The sequence below is a fragment of the Heptranchias perlo genome, chromosome 10 (genome assembly GCF_035084215.1).
Source record: "Heptranchias perlo isolate sHepPer1 chromosome 10, sHepPer1.hap1, whole genome shotgun sequence".
Classification (NCBI taxonomy): Eukaryota; Metazoa; Chordata; class Chondrichthyes; order Hexanchiformes; family Hexanchidae; genus Heptranchias; species Heptranchias perlo.
This window is the reverse complement of record NC_090334.1, coordinates 27,066,572-27,083,476: the sequence shown is the minus strand read 5'-3', so window position 1 is coordinate 27,083,476 and position 16,905 is coordinate 27,066,572. Positions and strand designations below refer to the sequence as shown.

The window sequence follows — 16,905 nt, the reverse complement described above, 5'->3', positions numbered from 1 at the left end:
TGGGTACTGAGTCTATGTTTACTAACATCCCTTTTCTTCGGTGGAATGACAGAAATGTGGGTAATGCCACTAATGCTTTGAAGTGTGGATGATGCAAGTACTATATACCATGCAATTCTCTGATTAATTTGTCATGACCAGCTAGTAAAAGCTCCTTTTTAATGGAAAGCCTCAGGAATTCAGTCAGGGGAAATGTGAAATCCGACCAGCTATAATAGGCATCTCTTCAAAAGAAGACTTTCATCATCACTCATCACTCAGAGATGGTGAAGCCCATGTGTCCTTACAAATTTAGTGTGACTAATGAGAGAAGTAAAACATCTAGTATTTGTGCTAATGATCTTTGAAGCAAATACACACATCACTTTCCAAGAGAAACATTTCAACCATCTACATTGGAATTACACAAGCATTAAAAGTTCATATTTGTAACAAGCTGCTTATTTTACTCTGTAGTTTAGCTTAAGTTTGTATTTTACATACTAATTTTTCATTTACATTCTTAGCATTAATACAGTGCAATGCTTAAGAAGTTAAAACTTTTACCTAGGAACCACTTGAATCAAGAAAGTAAAAAATGTAAGTATCAATGCAAGTAGCAGGATTAGAAAATTATACATAAAATAAAATGGGTAGGCAGGTATGAATTACAGAAAAAATGGGGTTGGTTTACACAATTCCATTTCACCCTCAGACTGTATGTAACTTTGAAAAAAAATACATTTCTTTCTGTCCCATTTTGTATAATATGCACAGTTTCATTTCTTTCCTTGCCTCTGATCATGACCTCAAGGTAGTACAGGAAAGCAAGGGCACTGGTAATGAAAGACAAAGGTTGTATGATAATTGGGTTCAACAAAAAAAAATTAATATTTTGTTCCATGATTGCCCTTTCTTTGGTATAGACCCATCCTCACTTAGTGCCCTACTTTTGGAAGGCATCTGATGGTCAATTCTTCAATAGCGATTTTGTGCCCTACCACATAAAAAATGGCAGCACTATATATTATTGTTGGCAACTGATGTTTCAGGCTCCCCCCTGTGGCACTCTCACCACTCATGCTGGGAGAGACACTAAAATATTTAAATGAATTGGCCAGACAGTACTGTGCAAAGTTGACTCATTTTGGCCCAGGCGCAGCCTATACCTGATTTTGTATTATTGGTCCACAATGTTAAATAATTTCCAAAAAAATTGTAAAACTTTATTTTCATTGCCTGCCAAATATGATGCAGCTTTCCTGTATAGGTATGCCTTCGTATTCTATATTCTCTGCTAAAATCACTATTCAAACTTGAAAATAAATATTTTACCCCTTGAGTGAGTTTGAGGGGTTTAATAAAAAGTATTTTGTTCATTTGCAGTGAGTTATGGACATTCTCATCTGACTCCTTTTACAAGATAGTGAATGTGGGCCTGGACATTCAGAGTCTTCTGAGTCAACTGGGATTTGCTTCAAATTTCAATGAGTCATTTAAAACAAAAATTGCGCTCGCCACAGCTGGATTAATGAAATTTCCAACATTTAAACCATTCAGAGGAAAGGCACATATTAAAACTCCCACAATTTCAATTTTTCAAGTCTTTCTTCATACCAGGCAGCATCCTAGTGAATCTGTGCTATACCTTCTCTATTCCCTCAACATCCTTTCTATAGTGTGTGGCCCTAAACTGCACAAAATACTCCAACTGTGGTCTTACTATGGTTTAATAAATTTGGTATTAATCTCCACTTTGATATTCTGTATCACACACCATAAATTCTATTAGCTATTTTATGGCTTTATCCACTTGAGATGCTGCTTTTAATGTCTTGTGAACCTGAAACCCCAAATCCCTCTGCTCCTCCATATCACTCAATCTTCTCCCATTCAAAGTATAATTAGTATTTTTATTTAAACCAACATGCATCATCTCACTGCCATTGAATTTCATCTGCCACTTTATTGCCCATTCCCCCATTTTATCAATATTCCCTTGTAGCTTACTTTGACCCTCAGAATTATTTACAGTGCCTCCTATTTTAGTATTGCTTGCCAATTTGGATCCCACTCCTCTCGCCCTATATCCAAATAATTTAATGTTCACAGTGAGCAGAAGGAATCCCAGAATGGAACCCTGTTGGACACCACAACTTACTTCCAACCAGTCTGATAAACTGCCCTTACCTCTTAGTCTTGGTTTCCCTTCTAACCAGTTTTTAATCCAATTTGCTACCATTCCCATAATTCCATACCCCTTAATCTTCTCCAATAGTCTCCTGCTTGGTACCTTGTCAAAGGCTTTCTAAAAGTCCATGTACACCATATCTACAGCATTTTCCACATCCACCACATCTGTCACTTTCTCAAAGATCTCTATTAGGTTTATCAGGCACGATCTTCCTTTCTGCATTGGCTGCTTCTAATTATTTTCTCTTCATCTAGATATTTAGTAATTTCATCTTTAATTAAAGATTCCAAAATTTTCCCTATCACAGTGTTAAACTAATTGGCACGTGTTACCCAGGTTAGTTCTGTCTCTCTTTGTGAGATTAGATATTACACTGGTCCCTCTCCAGTCCTCCAGCACAGATCCATGCTCAATAGAACCCTGAAATATAATTTCTAGGGCCATTTGCTATTTCTTCCTCCATTTCCCTCAGGATCCTTGGATGTATTGTGTCAGGTTCCAGCACTTTGTCCTCCACTAGCTTAATTAACTTCCCTAATACTTTAAAAAATAATTATAACAAAATCTCCCATTTCAGAGAGAGAGAGAGCGAGAGAGAGACAGAGACAGAGTGAGAGAGACAGAGAGAGGGGGGAGAACGATAAAGAGAGTGTGAGGTAAAGAGAGACAGAGTAAGAAAGAGACAGAGAGATAGACAGAGAGAGAGACAGACAGACAGAGACGGACATCCAGAGGGCACTGGATGCTCAGTCGTTGAGTATATTCAAGAATGGGATCGATAGATTTTTGGATTCCAAGGGAATCAAGGGATATGGGAATCAGGTGGGAAAGTGGAGTAGAGGTTGAACATCAGCCATGATCATATTGAATGGCAGAGCAGGCTCAAGGGGCTGCATGGCCTACTCCTGCTCCTATTTCTTATTTTCTTTTGTTCACTTTTAACCAATTCAGGATTTTACTCCTCCCCAGTATCCTTCTCTTTTGTAAATGCTGATGTGAAGTACTTGTTGAATATCCTCACCAATTTTCATTTATCCTCTATTAACTCACTATCTTATCCTCTCAGGGGTCTCACCTCAATTAGTTAACAATTCTCTTTTTACTGATATATTTGTAAAATACTTTACTGATCTTTTTAGTATTTTTTGAGATTCTCTACTAATACTCCTTCCTTGCTTTCTTTATCGCTCTCTTAACCTCTTTCCTTATTTTCACATATTGGGCTGAATTTTCAGTCCTTCTACCTGGCGGAAGTACCTCAAAAATGGTGGATAATGACCAAGTCCCCAATTACTATGGCTGCGGTAATATTCAACTGGGACTACCACTGGACGGCCGGAGCTCCCCTTGGAGTCAGGCGGTCGGCCCATTTAAAATGGAAATTGAGATCTTATGATGTTAATAGGACCCTGATTGCCATTTTTGGACTGAAATGACTGGAGTATCAGCTGGTGACCTGGCCAAAGAGGACTTGAAAGATGAGTTCCTCTTCATTTTTGTGGGGTTGGGAGGAGCAGGCCGCTGCCACTCTGGTCTCCTGGAACAATAATTTTGTTATTCCTACTCTGATTGATTTCCTCTTCCATTTCCCTCCCCCAATATGTGGTCTGATATTGCGTTCCTGGTGAACAGCAGCATCAAAAGCATTGCACCGCTGAAAGATTTTTTAAAGTCCTTTGTGGTCGATCGATGCACCAACAGCGGTCAGGTGCCCTCCTCTTCCTATGATACCTGATCTCCCTGGCAACCCTGTATAAAGAATCGCTAGACCAGTTATGTCTCGTTTTCATGGGCAAGCGATGCAATGATCTTTTCTTAAAGCAATATGCACTTTGATACAGCTGATAGTCAAAAAAGCTCCGCCAAACTCTCTTTGCTAATAACTGTGTTCTTTAAGTAAATATAATGAAAGCAAAGAAAAAGCAATCTATGATCTAATCCTTTTCCTCTCCACACTTCACCAATGGGTACAGTGGTATAGTGGCTATGTTACTGGACGAGTAATCCAGAGGCCTGGATTAATAATCCAGAGAATGAGAGTGCAGGCAGACCACTCGGCTGCGACCTAGGCATTGTATCGGGTCATAACAAGGGCACACCGAACCCAGTTAATTCTGCATAGTCCTACACATTAACAGCTGGGTTCCAGTGCCAAAGTTGGGAGAGCTGTCCTACAGACTAATCAAGCAACAGCCTGTCACAGTCATACCCACAGAATCATATCTATCAGCCAATGCCCCAGACCATTCCATCACCATCACTGGGTTTGACCTGTCCCACCGGTTGTAGACAGTTGGGGGAGGGGGGGTGGGTGAGGGGAGTGGCCCCGCGAGCCCTCAATATTGACTCTGGACCCCATGAAGTTTCATGGCTTCAGGTCAAATATGGGTAAGGAAATCTCCTGTTGATTACGACCTACCGGCCTCCCTCAGTTGATGAATCATTACTCTCCCATGATGAACATCACTTGGAGGAAGCACTGAGGATCGCAAAGGGACAGAATGTACTCTGGGTGGGGATTTCACCAAGAATGGCTTGGTAGTACCACCACTGACCAAGCGGGCTGAATTCTGAAAGACACAGCTGCCATTCAGGCCTTGTGGTAGGTGGTAAGAGAACCAACACAGGGGAATAGCCCACTTGACTTCATCCTCACCAATTTACTGGTCGCAGATGCATCTGTCTAATACAGTATTGGTAGGAGTGACCACCACACAGTCCTTGTGGAGACCAAAGGCTCAAATTTCAAAGCGCGGCAGGATGGCAGTGGGGGGCGGGGGTGTCAATGAGTGCGCGCGTAACCCGACTAATAAAATCTTACCGTTACCCACGCAATTGCAAGTTAATTAGTGGCCCTTAATGTGGCTTCTGGCTCTGAAAGCGGCGCACCTATATGAAAGGCTGTCAGCTGGAGCGGCTCTATTTAAAGTACCATAGGCTTTTGCTGCAGCAAACACCAAAAAGGCACAATGGAGCAGCACAGGGGCAAGGCTGCTCCAAGGCTCACTGCAGCAGCTACAGGCCAGGGTGAGGAAGAGGAAGTGTTTTACCCCACGGACGGAAGGAAGTGCCCTGCTTCAAGAAGGCCTGGCTCGAGGTGGCAGAGGAGGTCACCAGCAGCAGCAACATCTCCTGCACCTGGGTCCAGTGCAGGAAGCGCTTCAATGACCTAACTAGGTCAGCAAAAGTGAGTACACTTACTGATTCTCCTACATTCCGTGTTCCACATCACCGCCACGCCCCCCCCCCCCCCCCCCACCCCACAACTCATTCTGCACTGCCAAGACTACTCCATCATATCACTCCTCACACCCACTTAAGACTCATCCTCAACTTACGTGCACTTCTTGAGCACTTCCTCACCTCCCCATTAGTCACCCCACCACTACCACTCACCCCAATCCTCATCCAATGTGATGTCTCTGCCTCTGATGCAGCTCTTTCACGGTCAGCCTCTCCCAAAGCAATGCCTTCATCGGCTGACCACTTCACCATCACTCACTCACACGTCTGTATTTTCTCCCATTGTAGGAGGAGAGAGCGCAAAATGCACGCGAGAGGGCAAGGACTGGAGGGGGGCCACAACAAATAGTGATCATCACAGACGCGGAGGAGGAGGCCGTGCAGCTCAGCCGCACCCTCGAGTGCCTGTCTGTCGGGGACGCCGAGACCGGCACCCCACAAACGTCTGGTGACAGAACTTTAACATTCATCACATACAACATGAATTGATGTTAACAATGTTTGGCATGTTGAACACCTCAGTATGCTCATCGCAACATGGCACATCTGTGATGATGCTTAATATTGCATTCTGTTCTCTTACAGGCCATTCAACGACCACAGTGATGGCAGAGGGCGATTCCTCAGAGGAGTTCCATGCCTCTGAGGGTGCGCCGTCACATCTCAGCGAGTCATCCACCAGCGCAGATACTCACCCCTCGGTGGGTCCTAGTAGTCAGTTAGTTGGGTTGGCACCTGGTGAGTCACCATATACAAGTGAGCACGAGCAGACACTGATGGCAGGGGCAGCTGTGGAGAGTTAGAGTCGGTTGGTGCACTCCTCTCCAGGCTCTGCTCAGCTGGATGCAGATGCTGAATCCCGGGGGCCATCCTTTAAAAGGAGAATGATTGAGGGACAGCAGCACATTTGTGAGGTACTGGAACAGGTGCCACGCACACTCTCCACAATATCGCAGAGGATGGAGGAGTCCAACTCCTGCATTAGTGAAATGGTAGCATAGGAATGAGATACTGTCACAGGGATGTGTGCAACTCTCTGAGATAGTGTTGCAGGTAAGTGCAGGAATGTCTGCGATGGAGAGAAGGCTAGCTTCCGTTGGGCTTCAAGCACAGCTCACAAATGAGGCCATTCAGGCCCTGACAACGGCTTTTCGGACTCAGGGTGAACAACATTCTGCCGCCTTAAACAGGCTGACAGATACTTTAGACGTGGCCTTCCAAGGCATTACACATGTCCTCAAAACTGTTGTGCAGCAGGGTGGTAGGAGTTATGTGGGCCTGGCCCAGGAGAGGGATGATGGCGAAAGGGGACGTGGAAGTGGGGACGCCACTCAAACCGCTCCCACGTCTCACCCATTGTCCCCCTCTCAACCAGTACCCACAATGCTGCCTCCTCTCCAGGTGGCCGAGTCTGCCCCTGCACAGGTGCAGGTGGAGTAATCTTTGGAGGGGAACCCAGAGGGCATAGGCCAAAAACATGAACATGAGCAACCTGCCACTACCTCTGCTGCAGCCACAGGGGATGCACCACATAGAAGTAGTAGGAAGAGAAAGGCTAAGGTTTTGTGATCACGAAGGGTATGCTCAAGGGTGTCCGACTGTCATGTTTTTCATTTATATTTGGTTTTTGTTATAGTCACATTAAATGTTATCATTCTCATCACTACTGCCACATCATGCCCATTCTTGACCGGCTTTTGTGATAGTGCCCTTTCATGTGCTTCACCATAGAATTATAGAATCGTAGAAGATTTACGGCACAGGTGAGCCACGCAGCCTAATCCCACTTACCCGCATTTGGTCTGTAGCCCTGCAGGTCACGGCTCTTCAGGTGCACATCCAGGTAGTTTTTAAATGAGTTAAGTGTTTCTGCCTCGACCACCCTCTCAGGCAGTGAGTTCCAGACCCCCACCACCCTCTGGGTGAAAATTTTTTTCCTCATTTCCGCTCTAATCCTTCTACCAATCATTTTAAATCTATGCCCCCCTGGTTATTGACCCCCTCCGCTAAGGGAAATAGGTCCTTCCTATCCACTCTATCGAGGCCCCTCATAATTTTATACACCTCAATCAAATCACCCCTCAGCCTCCTCTGTTCCAAGGAAAACAACCCCAGCCTTTCCAATCTTTCCTCATAGCTAAAATTCTCCAGTCCTGGCAACATCCTCGTAAATCTCCTCTGCACACTCTCTAGTGCAATTACATCCTTCCTGTAATGTGGTGACCAGAACTGTGCGCAGTATTCAAGCTGTGGCCTAACTAGTGTTTTATACAGTTCCAGCATAACATCCCTGCTTTTATATTCTTTGCCTTGGCTAATAAAGGAAAGCATTCCATATGTCTTATTAACCATCTTATCTACCTGTCCTGCTATCTTCAGGGATCTGTGGACATGCACGCCAAGGTCCCTCACTTCCTCTATACCTCTCAGTATCCTCCCATTTATTGTGTATTCCCTTGCCTTGTTCTCTCTAAATGCATCACCTCACACTTCTCTGGATTGAACTCCATTTGCCACTTTTCTGCCCATCTGACCAGTCCATTGATATCTTCCTGCAGTCTACAGCTTTCCTCCTCACTGTCAACCACATGGCCTATCTTTGTGTCATCCGCAAATTTCTTAATCATACCCCCTACATTTAAGTCCAAATCGTTAATGTATATCACAAAAAGCAAAGGACCTAGTACCGAACCCTGCAGCACCCCACTGGAAACAGCCTTCCAATCGCAAAAACACCCGTCGACCATTACCCTTTGCTTCCTGAGCCAATTTTGAATCCAATTTGCCACACTCTCTTGGATCCCATGAGCCTTTACTTTTTTGACCAATCTGCCACGTGGGACCTTGTCAAAAGCCTTGCTAACATCCATGTAGACTACATCAATTACACTACCCTCATCGATCCTCCTTGTCACCTCCTCGTAAAATTCAATCAATTTAGTCAGACATGACCCTGCCTTAACAAATCCGTGCTGACTGTCCTGGATTAATCCATGCCTTTCTAAGTGACAGTTTATCCTGTCCCTCAGAATTAATTCCAATAATTTGCCCACCACTGAGGTTAGGCTGACTGGCCTGTAATTACTCAGTCTATCCTTCGCTCCCTTTTTAAACAATGGTACAACATTAGCAGTACTCCAATCCTCCGGCACTACGCCTGTATCCAGTGAAGTTTGGAAAATGATTGTTAAAGCCTCCGCTATTTCCTCCCTGGCTTCTTTTAACAGCCTGGGATACATTTCATCTGGCCCTGGTGATTTATCCACTTTCAAAGATGTTGATCCCCTTAATACTTCCTCTCTCACTATGTCTACGAATGGTGACACTTGATGCCACCCATTGGGGCACTTTACAGTGGGTGTATGTGTAGTTGCAGGACTGTTTTGTGCAGGGAGTGGGGGGGCTGGTGTTGGCGCTGGTCTTTCCAGGTGGTGTGAGGACTGGACTCTTCACACTTTCTGATGTCAGGAGAACCATTCACATACGAGTGACTCCCTGACCTCACGAGCAGCCAGGTGAACCGCTGCTCTGTCCTCCTCCTCCTCAATGTGGCTGGCAGATGTGTATGGGGCCTCCTCAAGCAGCACCCATCTCTGTTGTGCCATGTTGTGCAGGACACAACACACTAATATAATGCGTCCCACTCTGTCTGCTGCGTATTGAAGCACTCCCCCAGTACGATCAAGGCACCTAAATCACATCTTTAGCAGCCCTGTCACATGTTCAATTATAGACCTGGTGGCGATGCGGCTGTCATTGTATCGAAGCTGTTGCTCACTGATGGGATTCCTCAGAGGTGTCATGAGCCACAGGTGCAGGGGGTATCCTTTGTCCCCAAGGAGCCAGCCCTTAAGGGTGTTCGGTGCATGGAAGAGCCCTGGGATGTTGGATTCCCTCAGAATGAAAGAATCGTGGCAGCTGCCAGGGAATCTGGCGCACATGTGAAGGAATCTTTTGCAGTGGTCACAAATGAGCTGAGTGTTGATGGAGTGATACCACTTTCTGTTGGTGAACAGTCCTGGCTCGTGTGGAGGTGCTCGTAATGCTATATGGGTGCAATCGATTGCACCCTGTACCCGTGGGAAGCCAGGGTCAGAGTGGAAACCCACTGCCCTATCCGTCTGGCTGAGGTCATCCATGGGGAAATTGACGTATTGCGCGGCTCTGTGAAACAAGGCGTCGGTGACTTGCCTCATGCACTTGTGTGCAGATGACTGAGAGACCCCGGTGATGTCACCGGTGGCACCCTGGAATGATCCGGAGGTGAAGAAGTTGAGGGCAGTGGTGACTTTAACAGCGATGGGTAATGAGATGCCGTCAGGCCCAGCCAGGAGCAGCTCGGCATGAAGGAGGCTGCAGATGTCTGCAACCACCTGGTGACTGACTCTGAGCCTCCAAAAGCACTGCTCCTCAGAGATGTCCAGGAAGCTGAGCCTTGGTCTGTAGACCCTCTAGCGAGGGTAGTGCCTCCTGCGACGGCGCTCCCTCTGTTGTTGCCCTCTGTGCTCTTGTGCAGGTCCCTGTGGCGCAGCACTGTGTTGTGGACCTCCAAGAGGTGGAAGTGCATGCGTGGTGAGGATGATGATGTTGCTCATCCTCGGAAGAATTGGTGAATGCAGCCAAGGTGCGCCCCCCCCCACCCACCCCATCCTGATGGTGTCAGTTTGAGGTGTTCCAAAAAGTTGGTAATTATGTGTAAACAGGAGAATTTTCAGTCTAAACACAAGGATCTCCCAGCCAAAAGTTTGTCTGAGACACCCAAGTGCCCTACTGCAATATTTTACCTTTTATTCCCATCTGTCAAACAGGCATTTAAATATCCAAATGGCTGCTGCCTGAAACATGTCTCCTTGAACATGGAGTGTTTGCCACAGCACAGCTGAGATTGAATTAAAATCCCACCCCTGTCTCAAACTGCACAAAATTAATGACTTAACCAAGATCAACAATGTTAATAAGTGGTTTAACTATCGTCCAGCCGGCTTTAATTGCTGGCGGGACTTCCAGATTCGTGAAGTGCGCACGCACACGGGTGCATCTGTGGCAACCCCGGAAGTCGGCGGGTTGAAGCCGGCTTCTGAACCCACTCAGGATTTTCCCGATTCTCGCAGGCCCCCCCGTTCCCAACGCATCTGCAATTATAAGTTAAAATCAGCCCCCAAGTCTCACCTTCTCATTGAGGACACCATTCATTGTGTCTTGTTGTACTACCACTGGGCTATGTGGGATAGTACAGACCTAGCAGCTCAAAACTTGGCATCCATCAGGTGCTGTGGGCCATCAGCAGCAGCAGAATTGTACACTGCCACAAACTGTAATCTCATGGCCCGCCATATCCCTCATTCCTCCTTCACTATCAAGTCAGATGACCAGCACTGGTTCAATGAGGAGTGTAGAAGAGCATGCCAAGAGCAGCACCAGGTGTACTTGAAAATGAGATGCCAACCTGGCAAAGCTACAGCACAGGACTACGTGTTTGCGAAACAGAAAAGGCAGCACACTACAGACAGAGCCAAGTGATCCCACCACCAATGGATCAGCTGTGCAGCCCTGCCACATTCAGTCATGCATGGTGTTAGACAAATAAGCAACTAACGAGAGGAGGAGGCTGCATGAACGATGGTGAAGCCCAGCACGTGAGTGTAAAAGGTAAGCCTGAAGTGTTTGCAACCAAGTGCCGAGCAGATGATCCTTCTCGGTCTCCTGCTGATGTCCCCACCATCACAGATTCCAGTCTTCAGTCAATTTGATTCACTCCACGTGACATCAAGAAAGGGCCGAGTGCACTGAACAAAGCAAAGGCTACAGGGCCCAACAACATCCCAGGTGTCGTGCTGCAGACCTGTGCTCCAGAACTAGTTGTGCCCTTAGCCAAGCTATTCCAGTACAGCTACAACACTGGCATCCACCCGACAATGTGGAAAATTGCCCAGCTATGTCCTGTCCACAAAAAACTGGGTAAATCCAACCCGGCCAATTAACGTCCTATCAGCCTACTCCCAATCACCAAGAAAGTGATGGAAGGCGTTGTCAATATTAAGTGGCACTTACTCACCAAGAACCTGCTCACCGATGCTCAGTTTGGGTTTCGTCAGGACCACTCAGCTCCAGACTGCATTTTAGCCTTGGTGCAAACAAGACTGAACTCCAGAGGTAACATGAGAGTGACTGTCCTTGATATCATGACACTATTTGACAGGATGTGGCACCAAGAAGTCCTAGTAAAACTAAAGTCAATGGGGTTCGGAGGAAAATTATCTAGTGGCTGGAGTAATACCTGGCACAAAAGGAAGATGGTTATGGTTATTGAAGGCCAATCATCTCAGCTCCAAGACACCATTGCAGGAGTTCTTCAGGGGAGAGTCCTAGGCCCAACTATCTTTAGCTGCTTCATCAAAGACCTTCTCTCCATCGTAAGGTCAGAAGTGAGGTTGTTCACTGATGATTTCACAATGTCCAGTTCCATTCACAATTTCTCAGATAATCAACATTCTGGGGGTCACCATTGACTAGAAATTCAAGTGGATCAGCCACAGAAATGCTATGGCTACTAGAGCTGGTTAGAGACTGGGTATTCTGCGGCGAGTGACTTTGCCTCCTGACTCCCCAAAACCACCAACAAGGCATAAGTCAGGGTGTGATGGAATACTGTCCATTTGCCTGGATGGGTGCAGTTACAACAATACTCAAGAAGCTCAACACTATCCAGGACAAAGCAGTCCGTTTAATTAGCACCTTATCCACTAGCCTAAATGTCCTTCCTCTCCACCACTGGCATATCGTGGCTGCAATGTGTACTATTACAGGATGGACTGCAGCAACTCGCTGAGGCTTCTCGGCAGCACCACCCAAATCCTCGATCTCTACCACCTAGAAGGGTAAGGTCAGCAGCTGCATGGGAACTTCCAAATTCCCCTCCAAGTCAAACACCATCCTGACTTGGAAACATATTGTCGTTCCTTCATCGTCACCGGGTCAAAATCTTGGAACTCCTTACCTAACAGCATTGTGGGAGAACCTTCACAACACGGACTGCAGCGGTCCAAGAAGGTCCACCACCACCTTCTCAAGGGCAGGTAGGGGTAGGCAATAAAATGTCGGCCTTGCCAGCAATGCCCACATCCTGAGAATGAATAAAAACAATAAGGGAGGGAATATGAGCTACTGCTCATTCGATGAAAATAAGAAAGTACAGAACAAATAAAGGCCAATTGTCCATCAAGTCCGTTGCAATTTGCTAACAGGACTCAGGAACAGATCAGAGGCATGACTCCCCAATTTCAATCTCCCAGCAATGGAGTGGCACTTGAAGGGCGTGCAGGCCAGTCACAGGGTTAAAACGTAATAGCCTTCAGATTCTGGGCCATGCAGGGAGTGCGGGATCATTCCTCAAGAATATAAATAACATTACAATGGACCTCAGTACTTGATAAATGGTGTTTCTGTCATTTTGCACTCCCAGCAGGGAAGCAACTCTCACAGGAATCGGGTTGGAGATAGGCCTATAATTCTCTGACCCACAATACCCGTCAGCTTCTTGGGAGTACAGGATTGAGGTATCAACTCTGGGGTGTCATTTTGGCTGATTGTTTTGATATACAATGCACAATATTTGCAAAATACATTTTAGCAATCCGTAGTAAATTGGAAACAGAAGTACTTTGGAGTATGTATCTAACAAACGACAGCTATGTACAATAAAACCAAATAAGGCATTAAAATGGATAGTAAAATTAAACAAAGTGACAAATTGTTTTGCTGCAGTAGTAAATGGAAGTTTTCATCTGTACAAGTACTACAGACCAATTTAACGTTGTTTCCTTTTTAAATTAACATATTCCCACTGTGTAAAAATCCTTCATAAGTGCAGGCAAACACAGACATGAATCAATTCACCTTTCACATCTCAAATACTTTCCCAGAGAGACAGTAATCAGGGTCTTTGGCAGCCTGCTTTTCATTCAGACTCTATAAAATCAAGTGAAAGGTCTGCCACTAGACGCCTACTTTCTCATGTCTGAAATGACTGGTTGCCTTTCATTGCAGTCTCCTTAAGACAACCCTTATTACACAGCATTTGTTTCACCCATTACTGCTGCTTGTTTCTCTTGTAGTTTAATTGTGTGATTTAGCTCAGCTTGAGTCAACAGCAACTAAAATTATTTTCTGCATAATGTCCCAGGGAGTTCTGAATGATTCAGACCTGAATGCCATCGTTGTTAGTGAAACTCTTTTGGTCTTTTTATTTCAAATACCTCTGTGACCTCACAGATGGGATTGAAAGAACACATGTCTTTACTAGAACACATAGCTTCTGCTAAGTATCTGCAGGCTTGTTTTCAAAACGTACACGTAATCTTCAATGGCAAGTAATTCATGTAAAACTGTACTAAATTGTGAATGAAAATAGATAGTAACTACACTTTTTCACCTTGGAGGAAATATTGCTATCGCTGCCATATTTAAAAATCTAGCTGTTACAAAGAATTGTGATTAATTTTAGCAAGCTATTTTTGGGGTCAGCTTTCAAAATTTTTATTTGAATGTTGATTTCTGAGATATCATCAGGGAATTGCCTTGCCAGAGATACTGTACCCAGCAGTGTCAAAGGAGTTGAATTTCTATATGCACTTGAAATGAAAAAGTATTGAAGCAATGACGAAATGAAGCAATGATTTAATGATGGTATCTACTTTCGGGATCAATAACGCCACTCAGTCATATCCTCCCATCTTAGGACTCACTGTTTAAAGGGGAACATCATTGTAAACTGGAATATTTTCATCATGAAATACTTCTTACCCTATCTCTCCCAATTTATTTATCACACAAAGTGATTTTTAAATATTACCTGGTTACTGAAGTCTTAGGGGGTGAATTTCCATGGGGATTCTCCTGTTTGTCCACCATAACTTCAGTGGGGGTGCCCCGGAAATCCCAGAAAAACGGCACAGACCGCAAACTGTGGTTTACGCTGTTTTTCCAAGGTTTCTGCAGCTTTTTCACCGTTTGGGTCTTAAAATCCAGAAAATGCTGAGGTCAGCAATAGGTCCATCAGTGACTGGTTGTCACAGTTAGCAGTCACAGGAATCTTTACCATACTGAAAGATAACCAATTAGAACTGAACATGCCAGTAATCAGGAGCTGGAACTCTGGCTGATTTTCCACTCCCAAGTGCAGAATGCTCAGACAAGCTGTAGCATCCTTTTGTACTTCTTATTTGAGACTGGTTATTCAATACAGGCTAGGGACCAACCACCTTCCTGGTCTGTATTGTTCAGTGTTACACCATGTGGTGCATTTATCTATTGAAATATTGGGGCAACAATTGACACAGAATTTGGAAATCTTTTGCTGGATTTGACTTCTCAGTAAATATAGTGACAGTTCTTCCATGAGTGAACATGAAGGGGCAATTCTGAGCTCCTATGCTCCCAGTAGGAGCTGCAATTGGAGGGAATATGGGTTGGAGAATTGAGACTATGGAGAGTGTGGTGTTGTGGAATTATTCCTAAAGTGACAGTGTCTCCATCTCCCTCTCTGTGAATGTATGACATATCTGTCCCTCTCTGAGTAAATATGGTAAGCCCGTCTCTCTCTATGAATGTTTGATAGTGTCTGTCCCTCTCTGAGTGAATGTGTGACAGTATCTGTCCATCACAGAGTGAATATAATGTGGCTGATTTTTCTGACCCTTGCCCTGGGGAAAAATCAGGTGTAAAGATCAGGAAAAAGAGGCAGACATCCAGTTCGCCTGGTCTCCAATACTTTTACATTCCATCGAGATTTTTGCTACTTTCTGGGGGCTGGGAGGGATGGAGCTTGGCCTGCACTTGCAGTAGGTGCAGGCTGATGGGGCCATTCAAATGAGGCAGCACGGTGTCAATGCCTGCTGGGCACCACAACGCAAGGGTGCCCAGGAAATATGGCGCTGTGGCCTGCCGCCAAGCCCCAGACAACCAGAGAGTCCATTGGAATCCCAGGGGCAGACCAAAGACTGCAAGGTAAGGATTTTATTTTTCCAAGTTAGACCCCCCACCACCACCACCCCCTCCCCCACCACCCGCCAACCCCCACCACCAGGTTAATGGTCTGGGACAGGAAATCCAGTGATTTTGGGCACATTGTGGGTCCACTGCTTCTATCCAGTGCCAGGACAGATGGAGTGGGCAGGGAAATCTGCCCTGATGAGTCTGTTCCTTTCTGAGCGAACATGAGTTTGTCTTTTTCTGTATGAATGTGTTAGATGGTTCCTCTCTGTGTGAATAAAGAGACAGTTCCTGTTCCTCTCTGCGTGAATCTGGTGAAAAAATAGGAACTGAAGAATATATGGGTGTTAGAAAAGAGAGTTCATGTGCATCTAACTTAAAAGGATTTAAAGCGACAGGCACCTCTGGCGATTTACCCCATTGATATATGATTGTATCCATGATACATGGAAGAAAAAATTTGGTTCCATATGCCCCAAGCTCAATGTCATCTAATATTGGATCAAAATTTTAATAGTCTCATTTTGCTGAGACTACAAAATCCAGTACTAGAAACTTAAAGCTGAGCTAATTTTTCTTTAAGTGGAGTAGACCTTTACTTTGTGTGATATTGAGTTCAATAGAAATAAAAATCGGGAGAGACGTGAAATGGGCTGCTGACAGGCTATCACCCGTTTTACACTATCACACAAAGTCAAGATCTACCCCATTGTTTTTTCACCATACTAGAGAATAGATGTGATAATGAGTATGTAAGTTTGAGTAATTCTGGTCCAATAATACTTCATTACACTCATTGTAATAGTAGAACTAGAATGCAGAGAGAAATTGCATGAGTAGAGAATGCAGAATTACACCAATTAATCTGATTCTGATCCATTTCTAGTAAACTGGGTGGTAAATCAATGGTTTCACACTTAGGAAAACAGTGTCGCTAAGGGTCATGACTTTACAAGACATTCTAGATGTGGATGTTTTTTCTGCTGTCCCATTTTACAACATTTCTAGGAACTCCCATTTTTAGTTATATATCCTAATGGATTCCTTCTGTTTTTGATTAAATTCCATCTTTAACCCTAAAGTAGCAGTTGAACATAAGATTCTTATTATCCTTGCAGAACAGCAACAAGAAGAACATTTAGTTTCCCATTTCATCCAGTGCAGTTAGGCATGATCACAAAGTACAAGGTAGCTGTGCTATAACCTCTGCAAATAAGCCTTCGCAGTGAAGAAATTTTGAACCTAATGAGTTAACAGCATTGTGTTGTGTTATACTACCTCCACTTTTTTTTCCATTTTTTTACTTTTCCCAAGAGTGTCTATGGAATCAGACATTAAACATTTTAAATCCATCTGGTTTTCCTTGAATAGTATTTTAAAGCACTAATTGAGATATATAAGTCAATAAAAGAATTTAAAGAAAATAATATTTGTTTTTACTTACATAGTTGCCTAAACTGAGCTTATAAAAGAAAATTCCAGGCAGCTGTAATGAGTTG

General features: G+C 44.5%; 1 protein-coding gene across 2 annotated transcripts in view; it reads right to left on the bottom strand.

Moving 5' to 3' along the window:
• Nucleotides 1-16,905, bottom strand: part of fmn1 (formin 1) — a 449,066-nt gene that overhangs the window by 40,915 nt on the left and 391,246 nt on the right. The gene's annotated exons all lie outside the window — the stretch shown is intronic.